At 44.4% G+C, this 13,937-nt stretch overlaps 2 non-coding genes across 2 annotated transcripts; both read right to left on the reverse strand.

Moving 5' to 3' along the window:
• Positions 1-8,418: 8,418 nt before the first annotated feature.
• LOC135006498 (U1 spliceosomal RNA) lies at positions 8,419-8,581 on the reverse strand. Its single transcript, XR_010206691.1, has one exon. It is a non-coding gene; the product is annotated as a U1 spliceosomal RNA (small nuclear RNA).
• Positions 8,582-8,733: 152 nt separating this feature from the next.
• Positions 8,734-8,897, reverse strand: LOC135006344 (U1 spliceosomal RNA). Its single transcript, XR_010206547.1, has one exon. It is a non-coding gene; the product is annotated as a U1 spliceosomal RNA (small nuclear RNA).
• Positions 8,898-13,937: the final 5,040 nt, after the last annotated feature.

The raw sequence follows: 13,937 nt of genomic DNA on the forward strand, positions 1-13,937 counted from the left end.
CATGACGGCAGCTGGTACACCGGTAGCGCATGCAGCTCACATCAAAAGGCTTCTAACAGCGATACAGGAACCCGACAGAGTGGCTGTTATCAAGTGTAAAGCACACACATATAGCCAGGACCCAGTATCACTTGGTAACAGCCGAGCAGACGAAGCAGCTAAGTTAGCAGCTGGTACCCCCAGACAGACAGACACCACACAACTGATGGTATTTAATACCATCAACACACAGAAGTTGTGTGAAATGCAAAATTTGTGTTCCACACAGGAAAAGGCAGTCTGGAAGGCGAAGGGATATGGCCAGGAGTCCTCAGGACTCTGGACGGATGGACAAGGTAAACCGGTGGCCCCCAGAGCATATCTTCCATGTTTAGCTGAGGCAGCTCACGGGCTGACTCATCTGGGCAAGGAAGGAATGTGCAAGTTGGTAAGAGCATATTGGTGCGCCCCAGGATTTTCATCTCATGCAAGTAAGAGAGCAATGTCATGCCTTACCTGTTTGAGAAAGAATATCGGAAAGGCAATACCAACAGAACCATCTCATATCCCACCTGCAGGCGGTCCTTTCCAGGCAATACAGATTGACTTCATTCAATTACCCCCTTGTCGAAATTTGAAATATGTACTTGTTTGTATAGATGTGTTCTCAAATTGGGTTGAAGCATTCCCGGCGGCCACAAATACCGCTATGTTTACTGCTAAGAAAATTGTGCAGGAATTTGTATGTAGATATGGTATCCCTAGAATTATCGAAAGTGATAGGGGTACCCATTTTACAGGTGATGTCTTTCAAGGAATGTGTAAATTGATGGGAATTGATAGCAAGCTGCACACTCCATACCGTCCACAGGCGAGTGCGAAGGTGGAAAGAGTGAATAGCACTATTAAAAATAATTTGAGCAAAGTTATGGCAGAAACAGGATTGACATGGCCAGAAGCTTTACCCATTGTACTGTACAGCATCAGAACCACTCCCAGGTCCCCTCTTAATCTGTCCCCTTTTGAAATCTTGTTTGGTCGACAACCGCATGTTATGATTAACCCTCAGGATGATTTGAAGTGTAACAATGAAGTGACTGTAAAGTACCTGGTTAATATGAGTAAACAGCTAAGGAATCAAAATAATAATTTGAAGTTGGTGATTCCTGATTTACCAGATAGTAATTGTCATGACATTGAACCTGGGGAGTATGTAATGATACGAAATTTTCTACGCTCAGGTTGCCTTATTGACAGATGGGAAGGACCATACCAAGTCTTATTGACTAGCACTACAGCATTGAAAGTTGCCGAGAGAGAGACTTGGGTTCATTCGTCCCATTGTAAGAAGGTTGCTGATCCAGAGAGGTCCCGTGATAAGGAACAGACGGTAGAGGACGTTGTATCACTGGAGTGTCTGTTCCAGAAGGACTGAGGCGGCACCTGAGCATTGAAAATCACAAGATCAAAAGCAGTTGTCGATTCCCTGTTCCCTTTTATTCTTTTTCTCCAACTTCCCATCCCCTCTCCCTCAAATTATTTTCCCCCCCTTCTCATTCTTCTTCGTTTCCTCCTATAAGATGGACTTGCCCCAAGAGACTGTGATCCGGATTTTCCTGTTGACCATGATGTTGACCAGAGCAGTCTGTTCCGGCGAGAGTACCATGGAGGTCGAGAGAGGTTCTGGAATGGGTTCTGATGACAGAGATGGAGGCGTAGTTTTCCGAGAACAACATAATCAACAAGCAAAGGCGAGTATCAGAAAACAATCCGATAGCATTGACAATAGAAGGAATTGTGAAGGATTGTTAGCTGAAGAAAACTGTATCTGTAGGCTCTGTGACAACGTAGTCGAGGATGGGTGCATTAAGAAATGCCAATCCAGTTTTAATATCCACATGGACCGGCATCCCTTGAGTGACTATCACTCCTTAGTGGGTAGCGTGTTAAATCAAACAGATTGTTGGGTATGCTCTCAAGTACCTCAAGGTCATAGCAAATCAGGACTAGTACCATTTCCTTTAACGATAGGGGAGGTACTTGAGCTAAGTGGTGGGAGACCGGTGGACAGGAGGTTTAATATCTCCAGTCCTCCTAGTTTGAAGCTCCACCAATATCATGTGGATAGATCCCTCATATGTTTTAACATTTCCAATCCCCGAAAGCCGGGAAATTGGGAAGTGTCATGGAGTAACCAAACCATGACCTTTTCATATAGAGCAGATAGAATGCCGACAGATACAGAGCTTATACGCCACATAGCCAGTAGAGGAAAATCTTTCCGGTATAGGTATACCCTAGGAAGTAGGATTACGAGAGTTGGAGAGGTATCACCAGGATACTGTGCACATATCGTACAAGCTGATACGTGTACTAGACAGATGGGAGAATTAGGGTTAGGAGATTTCACATGGAAAATGTGTAATATGGTTATGTCCTACTCCGTCCCATATGTTCTCCCCGATGATGCATATTTCATATGCGGGAGGAAGGCGTATAAGTGGCTTGCCCCAAACTCTGAAGGATTGTGTTATATTGGAAAAGTATTGCCTGAGGTAATGACTGTATCACATGCCAAAATGAAAGACATACACCGTGTTGCCCAAACTCCTTATACTCACACCCATTACGAGCACGTAGTTAAACGGCACCTGATAGAAAGAACAGAGCACCCGGCCTCTGACATGATCCATGAATCCACCGGGATTCAGTTTCTACTTGCGTTAGACCTCACTCGCACCGCCAGAGGAGTGTTGAATTATAAATACATATCTGCGCTCGCAAATTTGTTAGACAATATCACAGAAATGTATGATGACACGTTTAGGTATACTGGAAGAGAACTTCAAGCTTATAAAACAGAACTAGTTCAGCATAGAATGATTCTCAATTATCTCACAGCAGTAACAGGTGGATATTGTGTCACACTGGCAACGCAGTACGGCGTGAAATGCTGCACATATATAACGAATAGTACCGAGGACCCGGTCGAGGTCATAGACCAAAAGATGGACGATATTCTCCAATTGAAGTGGGAATTTCGCAGGAGACACAATCTCACCCTTGCTGCTGTGAGTAATGAGCTGACTAGTTGGGTGTCATGGTTGAACCCGCGAAATTGGTTCTCCGGTTTAGGAGAATGGGCTCAAGGAGTTATAATGGATGTAGGGAAGTTTCTCCTATGTATCTTAGGTGTTATCATAACGATTGGCTTGATATTTAGATGCGGTCAGGCTTTAACGAAGTGCAAACGAAGTACCAGGGTGATGAGTTTAAGGAGTGAGGAAATTGTAATGCGATTTCTACGGTCCGTTTCTTTCACCTGTTTTTCCGTTTTCCTCTGAGGTAAAAAGACCCACTTGGACGAGGAATTTGATGAGCCGATATACAGACAACAGATGGATTAAAGAAGAAGTTTTGACAACCTTATACACAGATTTTTGATGAACTATGCCATAGATCCCCAGTTTCCCTAGAAATTTTAAAATTACTCTAGCCCAACACTTTTGTAAATCTATGGACATTGACAAAGCTTTTTGCTCGCACCTTATGGGCAAAAGCACAAAGAAGACTGCATTCAACAGACACCAAACAAGACCTCAATCGACGAATGTTCATTAACCTGACATAGAATACCACTGCATTTACCGTAACTATGTATTTTCTTCATCTCTACAACCTTCAGGTAATTACACACATAGTATAGGGAATACAGGCACAGATATCAGCAATCACATATTCCCCCATTCATGTATCATCAACTAAAATGTGCTCCCCATTTTTGTTACAACCAAAATCCGAAAAAAGCTCGGTAAAGTTTGACAGCCCATCCACAGACCCGTACCACGGGATAAGAAGGAATTCAAATGTATACTTCGCAATACCTCAAAGCTTGATTTAAAACACGTACGGCACGATGATATATGACCCCCCAAACATGGATTCATACACACATGCTTCTGCTATCTCACTAGGTCATACCCTTTTCCTACCTTCTCCTCTCCTCCCCTACCCAACCATGTAAATGTATTAACCCCTGACATATATTTTTCTCTTTTTGAAATGTTTTAGGAAGTGGCAGTTATTGTTGACTGCCAAAGGGTGGACTGTCAAAGTCAGAAAAATATCACGATGCACACTGCCATATTTGCACCTCATATGTGTCCCTGCTGCGCATGCGTGCGCTCTACCGTGCGTGCGCATACTCGCTGTTGCGGGCACCCGCAGGCGCACGGTATGCACATTTACGGTAGAGATTGTGTGCGTCTAGCGGGCGACTCTTTCGTTACATATTTTCACCATATAATGCATTTTGTAGATTATGGTCCCTTTGATAGATTCTGAAAGTTTAGTTAATGTAGTATGTTCCTGGACAGAGAGATCCCTCATTGTTTGATACGAAGGGTCAGACAGGAGTAATACAGTGGTGTTTAGTATCCATCGGAAGAGTATTTAATTAGCAATATTCCGGTGTTGGTTTGAAGCGGATCAATCGCTCGTGCGAATAGTTATGGACATAAGAAGTTTATGAACATTTACTGTATTTGCACTTACTTATCCATGCGGCGGGAAACCCAGTTTCCCTCCCACCTGAGCTGTTGGAAATAGTCACAGCCCACCTGTATGAATCAACCTATGACCTTTTGTTATAATGCGAAGACAAATTCCTGTGTCCAATGAACAATGAGATTGTAGGGACCATTGAATTGTATTGTGTGTGGGGCATAAATAGACAGGCCGATCACATCCAGCACTCACTCTTCATCGGTTATCATTGCTGAAAATCGGGAGCTGGATGTCCAGAGGCGCATGCGATCGTTTCCTTTGTGCGTAAGTTTTCTCCGTAATCATATTGTCTTTTCTTGTTATTATGGGCCATATCTTTCTCTCTCTCTCTTCTCTTTCTCTCATTTTCTCTTAAACGTACTTGTATTGTATTTACTGTGTAGTTACCTGGTTAGTTAGTCTATGTTATATTGTAGTGTATGACTTGTATTGTATTAATTCTTTTGCAAGTATAACATTCATAATATATATATTAGGCGTTGGACCCTAAGCACGGTATTTGTGTATTTCTTATAGTGTTAAGTATTCTCAGAGCGTCGGTGACGCTCGAACAGCTTTTGAGTTAATAAGGTTATACAGTGTTGCATTTACACCCTATCTCTACACTAAGGTTTTACAGCAAATTACATTGTTTGTGGTTTAGACATAAAGGTTTAACATTGTGAGCGTCGGCGCCGCTCGTGATCTCCTCGTGGTCTCGAGCGTCCGCTACGCTGATAGCGTAGCATTACGGTAGTCGCTCACCTATAAGTGTGCCCGATACCAACAGCGTATTCTCGTGAGCGTCTGTATCGCTCGAGCAGCCCGCTCCCGATACAGCGTCCGTTACGCTATAGCGAACCATTACGTTAGTCAGCAGCCAATAGCGTGCCTGCCTGTGATCTCTTGGCCGTGAGCGAACGTGACGCTTGAGCGTCTCGACCACGGCTAAGCGATTGTTACGCAACGAGCGTACCCTTACGGTACTCCATACGCAAATAGCGTACTGTGTTCTTAGACCTCACAAAGGGTTTTAAATAAGATAAATATTTAGCTTTATCAAAGCGCACTGTCAGCAGTGTTCATTCCGGGAGTGGACAACTGGGATGCAGACTTCCTCAGCAGACACGACCTACATCCAGGAGAGTGGGGACTCCATCAGGAAGTCTTCGCACAGATTGCAAGTCGGTGGGGACTGTTCCAGATAGACATGATGGCGTCCCGCCTCAACAAAAAGCTACAGAGGTATTGCAACAGGTCAAGAGACCCTCGGGCAGTAGCTGTAGACGCCCTAGTGACACCGTGGGTGTTCCGGTCGGTCTATGTATTTCCTCCTTTACCTCTCATACCCAAGGTGTTGATAATAGTAAGAAAAAGAGGAGTAAGAACAATTCTCATTGTTCCAGATTGGCCGCGAAGGACCTGGTATCCAGATCTGCAGGAAATGCTCACAGAAGATCCGTGGCCACTTCCTCTAAGACAGGACCTGTTGCAACAGGGGCCCTGTCTGTTCCAAGACTTACCGCGGCTGTGTTTGACGGCATGGCGGTTGAACGCCGGATCCTAGCGGAAAAGGGTATTCCAGATGAGGTCATTCCTACGCTAATAAAGGCTAGGAAGGACGTGACATCTAAACATTATCACTGTATATGGCGAAAATATGTTTCTTTGTGTGAGGCCAGGAATGCTCATACGTAAGAATTCCACCTGGGCCACTTCCTTCACTTCCTACAAACTGGAGTGAATTTGGGCCTAAAATTAGGCTCTATTAGGGTTCAGATTTTGGCCTTATCCATTTTCTTTCAAAAGGAATTGGCCTCTCTTCCTGAAGTAAGTACAAACTTTTGTGAAGGGAGTACTGCATATTCAGCCTCCTTTTGTACCTCTGGTGGTCCCTTGGGACCTTAACGTGGTGTTAAGGTTATGGTTTGAACCACTTAAAATGGTGGAGTTTAAATATCTCACTTGGAAGGTGGTCATGTTATTAGCCTTGGCTTCCGCTAGGCGAGTGTCGGAATTAGCAGCTTTATCACATAAAATCCCCTATCTGGTTTTCCATATGGATAGAGCGGAATTGCAGACCCGTCCTCAATTCCTGCTAAAAGTGGACTCATCCTTTCATATGAACCAACCTATTGTGGTGCCTGTGGCTACGCGTGACTTGGAGGATTCCGAGTCCCTTGATGTGGTCAGGGCTTTGAAAATTTACGTGGCCAGAACGGCTAGAGTCAGAAAAACAGAAGCACTGTTTGTCCTGTATGCAGCCAACAAGATTGGCACCCCTGCTTCAAATCAGACTATTGCTCTCTGGATCTGTAACACGATTCAGCAGGCGCATTCTATGGCGGGATTGCCGTTGCCTAATTCAGTCAAGGCCCATTCCACTAGGAAGGTGGGCTCTTCTTGGGCAGCTGCCCGGGGGTCTCGGCACTACAGCTGTGCCGAGCTGCTACTTGGTCGGGTTCAAACACCTTTGCAAAGTTCTATAAGTTTGATACCCTGGCTGAGGAGGACCTCCTGTTTGCTCAATCGGTGCTGCAGAGTCATCCGCAGGAGCCCGTTTGGGAGCTTTGGTATAATCCCCATGGTCCTTACGGAGTCCCCAGCATCTTTTAGGACGTAAGAGAAAATAAGATTTTAAACCTACCGGTAAATCTTTTTCTCGTAGTCCGTAGAGGATGCTGGGTGCCCGTCCCAAGTGCGGACTACTTCTGCAAGACTTGTATATAGTTATTGCTTACATAAGGGTTATATGTTAGTTTTCATCGGTCTTGGACTGATGCTATGTTGTTTTCATACTGTTAACTGGGTAGTATATCACAAGTTATACGGTGTGATTGGTGTGGCTGGTATGAATCTTGACCTTGGATTAACAAAAATCCTTTCCTCGTACTGTCCGTCTCCTCTGGGCACAGTTTCTCTAACTGAGGTATGGAGGAGGGGCATAGAGGGAGGAGCCAGTGCACACCCAGATCTAAAGTCTTTCTTAAAGTGCCCATGTCTGCTGCGGAGCCCGTCTATCCCCCATGGTCCTTACGGAGTCCCCATCATCCTCTACGGACTACGAGAAAAAAAATTTACCGGTAGGTTTAAAATGTTATTTTTTTCTCTGCAACCCACTGCTAAATTGTGCTTCCTAGCTGTTTTTTTATAAAATCACTTAATAAAATCTGGGAGAACAATCTTCATGACAATAGTATCTCCTATGCAAAATAAGTATGATTTGGGATAGGGCTGGGGAGGGCCGCTGCTCAGGCACATCTCTGTCAAGTAAAGGAGATTCAACTGAGGCAGCACAAGGGAACTCTCATCTGGGGACAACAACTGCAGGGAGAACACATATTTTCAGATGAACATGGGGTGGCAGAAGGCTGCCTAATACTGAAGCACCCCCAAACAACAAACCAAATGCAACAACTAGTGCAAGCATTCCTGGGGGATGGCCTGCAGCAGATGGATTTGAATATGGTGATGTCATCCAAGCAGTGGGTCAAAGTTGGCTTCAACCCTCGTCTGCATATGAAAAGAGAAAAGGAGCGTGCAGGGCATGGAAGCCTTTTGTGGTGCTTGGATGACCCCTAGTTCGCATTAAGCACCCCCACCCTCCTTCGGTGTGGGGCTCATGTTGGCCATTCCCCAGCCCCTGAAGCATTCAAGCTGATTTCTTGCAGCAGCTGGGCACTGTAACAGCTCCAGAGCTGCTCTGTAAAGCAAGTAAAAGGGTGTGGGCCCTGCAGCACTACCCGTAGTTTGCATTGTGCATTGGGAGGCACAAAGTAAGCAGACGGGAGGAGAAGTCAGGATAGTGCACAAGGGTATAGAAGGGAGGGGCTCAAGAAAAAAGAAGTGGAACCAGACAGCAAACTAGGCTGGAGAGAGACCTGAGACAAAGAGATCTGAATTACATGAGAGCCGACCAGGGAAAACTCAAATTATGCAGTCAAGTTTCCCACATTTGGGGAAATCGCAGGGGCAGCACACCCAGAGTGCAATGGGTGAGCCTTGCCCTGGGAGAAGCAACTTCATGATCATAGTATCTCACCTGGCAGGTAAGTAGGAGTTGGGCTAGAGCTGGGGAGGGTCGCTGCTCGGGCACCCCCCTGTCAAGTGAAGGAGATCCAACTGAGGCAGCACAAGGGAACTCTCGAAAGAAGAACAAGGCTAGAGGAAGATCTGAGACAAAGAAATCTGACTTTTACCAGAGCTGACCAGAGGAAAGCACAAACACAGTCCCCCACTACCACAAATAATGCAGTCGAGTTTCCCACATTTGGGGAAATCACAGGGGTCAGCATACCCAGAATGCAATGAATGAACCTAACCCTGGGAGAACAATCTTCATGACCATGGTATCTCCTATGCAAAATAAGTATGATTTGGGATAGGGCTGGGGAGGGCCGTTGCTCAGGCACATCTCTGTCAAGTAAGTTGCATTTGATTTGTTGTTTGGGGGTGCTTCAGTATTAGGCAGCCTTCTGCCCTACCATGTTCATCTGAAAATATGTGTTCTCCCTGCAGTTGTTGTCCCCAGATGAGAGTTCCCTTGTGCTGCCTCAGTTGAATCTCCTTTTGGAGAAGACCTCAATAAGATTGTAGCTGATCTGGCTACTGCTAAAACAGCTTGCCTACCTAGTATGACTCCTACCACGCAGAAGGCTAAAAGTACTTTTCTTGGCCCTTTCATCCTCCAGGTAAAGCGTACCCAAGGTCAGGCATACCCAAAGCAAGCTCATGTTTCCAGACCTGCCAAGCCCAGACTGAAGCAATCCTGGGCTGCCCATCAGCCTGCTTCCAAAACGGACAAGCCTGCCGCATGACGGTGCAGGCCTCCCTCTGGGGGATCCCAGGGTGGGGGGCCCGACTTCAAGGTTTGGCAAAGAAAGGTATAATTCTAAGCTTGAGAATTCTGTTTGGAGCTCACCTTGTACTTTGTGAAGAAATAATCAGCATTGTGGCTGAGCAGATACATGTAGTGTGTGGCTGCAAACTGCATGGATCTGCTGCGTTGTAATGCTGATTCTTTTTTTTTGCAAAGTACCAATAGCTTCATATAATGTTCACAATTTTTATGCAGGATCAAATAGCTCAATAGGTAGGGTGTTTGATTAGAATTCAACAGGTTATAGGTTTGAATCCTGGGTATGGTAGTTTGAGATGTGTTATTTAATAAAGTATGTTGTTCTGACTGCCGGCATCCTATCACCTGGGATATCATACTAAATAAATGGAGTTGATAAAAATTATTATTTTTTTTTTAACTAGGGACAATTTCCAGATACTTCTCTTTATAACTGAGATTGCCCCCTGGAACTTCACATCAGTTGACAACTATGCATGAGTGGGCAGTGCTTGCCCTGGATCTGTCCACCCATTTATGTGCCGCCATAAAATAAAGCATGACTAACAGTTATCCTGGGCGTACACTACACAATTATCTGTCAGGCTATCTATCCAGTCTGGATGGATGGAATGAAAATCTGGTAATGTATAGGAGCAAATGTCAATTAACCATTTGCTCCCAAACACTAGAAAAGTGGTCAAAAATGGTCATTACACAAATTGGTTAAACCCAAAATTTAACCAATTTGTTTAGGGGACCATTTTTGTCAATTTTTTAGTGTTTGAGAGTAAATCGTTGATGGTCATTTGCTCACATAGATAACCGGATTTCTATTCCAACCAGCCAGTGTTGGAGAGATGGTCTGCCAGATTACATAATGCATACCAGAGCCATAACTAGACTTTTTGGTGCCCTGTGACAGAGAATTATATGCCCTCCCCCCCATTTTTGCAATATGGACAAAAGGCGCATGCCTTGTGGGGAAGGGGCATAACAAGATTGGTCTCAGAGAAAGCACATGAGATATGAAGATATATCTAGTATACTTGACACTCAATGGTTTGTGGTATTGCAGGGGTGCCCTCCTTAAATGCATATACAGTCACACATGGCATGTTTGTGTAAATGGCATATCAGCAGTCAGCACTAACTGGTGACATGCCATTTGTACAAGTAAGCCATGTGTGACTAATATATAAACATACTTTATTAAATAACACCTCAAACTATCATACCCAGGATTCAAACCTATAACCTGTTAAATTCTAATCAAACACCCTACCCATTGAGCTACTTGATCCTGCATCTATTCTAACCTCCAAAAACAGATTCAGTTGCATTTTCCAGCGTGTTTTGTTTGCGCCTTTAAAGACACCTGATAATTGCTCTGTGGAGTCTTCTTTTGTGTCTACTTCTTATCTACATTTAATTCCCTACCTATAATCAAGGCATTTTTAAATGCTGGGTGCTGCCAGGACGTGAGGCCTACCTAGTCTTTAGATCTGAATTTGAATGTACTTGTGAACTAACTTAATTTCCTACTTCTAAACTCATTCCTAAATTCACTACTTACATTAATCCTGTAGTTGGGCATTTTGAGCCTTCAATTGTGGGCATTGTTTTGTGTCCAGACCAGCAGCTGGTGGTGTGCATTTGCTGGAAAGGCATCGAAGACCTCCGATATGCTGCATCTCCTGATGTGTGTCTGCCTCAAGTGGCTGTCAGCAAATGCATGCTAGACACCCCATTCCAAGCTGATTGTGACATCACGGAACATGCATCATAGAACAGGCATGCTAGAACATGGGTCTTCAACCTGCGACCCTCCAGCTGCTGTGGAACTACATATCCCAGCATGCCCTGCCTCAGTTTTAGCATACCTTAATAGCAAAACTGTGGCAGGGCATGCTGGGATGTGTAGTTTCACAGCAGCTGGAGGGCCACAGGATGAAGACCCATGTGCTAGAACCAAACCGCAGGTACATTGAATGCTAGCAAGCTGAATGTTTAAATCCTTTTTGTTCCGCAGCATTCCAATGCGGAAGATTCCATGGAACCAGAGATTATTCCATTGAGAAGGACATGCTGCCTGGATGACTGCACTGTGCAAATTAAATCACGGAGCCAGTTGGCTTGTGGGTGGCTCTGGTGACTGGGTGGTTGGGTGGGCGGTGTGTCGGAGGTGGAGCACATGCAAATGAATGTGTATCATCCAGCTAGTGAGAGAGAAAACTCATGCAGGAGTGTGCCTGCTTGTCAGTGAGTTATGCACCTTGCCAGACGTCAAATCTACATGGAGCAACTGGAGGGGACAAGAGCAGGTTTGGAAAATATACACAGAAGAGCATATATGCTGGCGCATTCTCCATGATTGTGTCAGCTTATGTTTTGGTGCACTGCACTTTCCTCCACTAAGTTTTAGCCATTTTGTTTAAACGCAAGTGTAGTTGCTTCTCGCTTTTTTGGCTGTGATATTGTATTGTGGTTGAAGAGTCTGCTGGAGGGATTGTTTCTTCATTGGCGAGAGACTGAAGATATTCCAGGATGGAAGGCTTGGGAACACTATCCGTTTTTCAGTTGTGGAAGAGTTGAAAGACCGGATTGGACTACATTCTATAGTAAAGGGTATCTTTGTATTTATTAATCCTCCCTTTATATGTGTCTGTCTTTCAATAAAGCTTTGGGCTTGTGATTCCGTCACCCTCTTACACTCCACACCCATAGCCTTATTAACTATTGTATTGTTTAAATGTATAGTGCAGTTCATGATTTATAGTGTAGGCTGACCTGTACTGTAGTTCTTGAACTGTACTATACCGACAGCATTTGTATTGTGTTTTGGCTGTGCTGCAACACAGTACTTATGTGTGTAATGTTTATGTATGTTTTTTTGCTTCTTTATGTCAATAAAGACTGCTTTTTCAATCCAATATCTGAAAACAATCAATGTTTATCTTTGATGGCAATAGAAGTGGTATGATATTTGCTGCTTTTGAAAGGCAATATCTGATATGTCCCCTATCTGGGAACCATATATTAAATGGCTTTTCAGAAAAGGGAGATGGGAGAAGAGCTTTCAGTACTTGTAGGACCGATGCACATTTCCTATTCTAGCCTCCAAAAACAGATTCAGTTGCATTTTCCAGCGTGTTTTGGATGCGCCTTTGCAAATGTCTTACATCGACAAACTTATTTAGTACTATTTTGCAAATAGGGTTACATTGTTGCAACATTGTGTTCCCTAATTGCTTGATTTTTTAAATGCAACAATTGATAAAAACACCTGATAACTGCTCTGCGGAGTCTTATTTTGTGTCTACTTCTTATCTACATTTAATTCCGTACCTCTAATCAAGGCATTTTTAAATGCTGGCGGCTGCCAGGACGTGAGGCCTACCTAGACTTTAGATCTGAATTTGAATGTACTTGTGAACTAACTTAATTTCCTACTTCTAAATTCATTCCTAAATTCACTACTTACATGAATCCTGTAGTTGGGCATTTTGGGACTTCGATTGTGGGCATTGTTTTGTGTCCAGACCAGCAGCAGGTGGTGTGCATTTGCTGGAAAGGCATCGAAGACCTCCGATATGCTGCATCTCCTGATGTGTGTCTCCCTCAAGTGGCTGTCAGCAAATGCCTGCTAGACACCCCATTCCAAGCTGATTGTGACATCACGGAACATGCATCATAGAACAGGCATGCTAAAACATGGGTCTTCAACCTGCGACCCTCCAGCTGCTGTGGAACTACACATCCCAGCATGCCCTGCCTCAGTTTTAGCATACCTTATAGCAAAACTGTGGCAGGGCGTGCTGGGATGTGTAGTTTCACAGCAGCTGGAGGGCCACAGGATGAAGACCCATGTGCTAGAGCCAAGCCGCAGGTACATTGAATGCTAGCAAGCTGAATATTTAAATCCTTTTTGTTCCGCAGCATTCCAATGCGGAAGATTCCATGGAACCAGAGATCCTTCCATTGAGAAGGACATGCTGCCTGGATGACTACACTGTGCAAATTAAATCACGGAGCCAGTTGGTTTGTGGGTGGCTCTGGTGACTGGGTGGTTGGGTGGGTGGTGTGTCGGAGGTGGAGCACATGCAAATGATTGTGTATCATCCAGCTAGTGAGAGTGAAAACTCATGCAGGAGTGTGCCTGCTTGTCAGTGGGTTATGCACCTTGCCAGACGTTAAATCTACATAGAGCAGCTGGAGGGGACAAGAGCATGTTTGCAAAATATAGATAGAAGAGCATATATGCTGGCGCATTCTCCATGATTGTGTCAGCTTATGTTTTGGTGCACTGCACTTTCCTCCACTAAGTTTTAGCCATTTTTGTTAAGCTCAAGTGTAGTTGCTTCTCGGCCTTTTGGCTGTGATCTTGTATTGTGGTTGAAGGGTCTGCTGGAGGGAGGGATTGCTTTCTTCATTGGCGAAAGACCAAAGATATTCCAGGATGGAAGGCTTGGGAACACTATCTGTTTTTCAGTTGTGGAAGAGCACAGAGGTCGGATTGGACTACATTCTATAGTAAAGGATGTCTTTCTATTTATTAAACCTCCCCTTATATGTG

Source organism: Pseudophryne corroboree, unplaced genomic scaffold (assembly GCF_028390025.1).
Source record: "Pseudophryne corroboree isolate aPseCor3 unplaced genomic scaffold, aPseCor3.hap2 scaffold_213, whole genome shotgun sequence".
In the NCBI taxonomy this organism is placed as follows: domain Eukaryota; kingdom Metazoa; phylum Chordata; class Amphibia; order Anura; family Myobatrachidae; genus Pseudophryne; species Pseudophryne corroboree.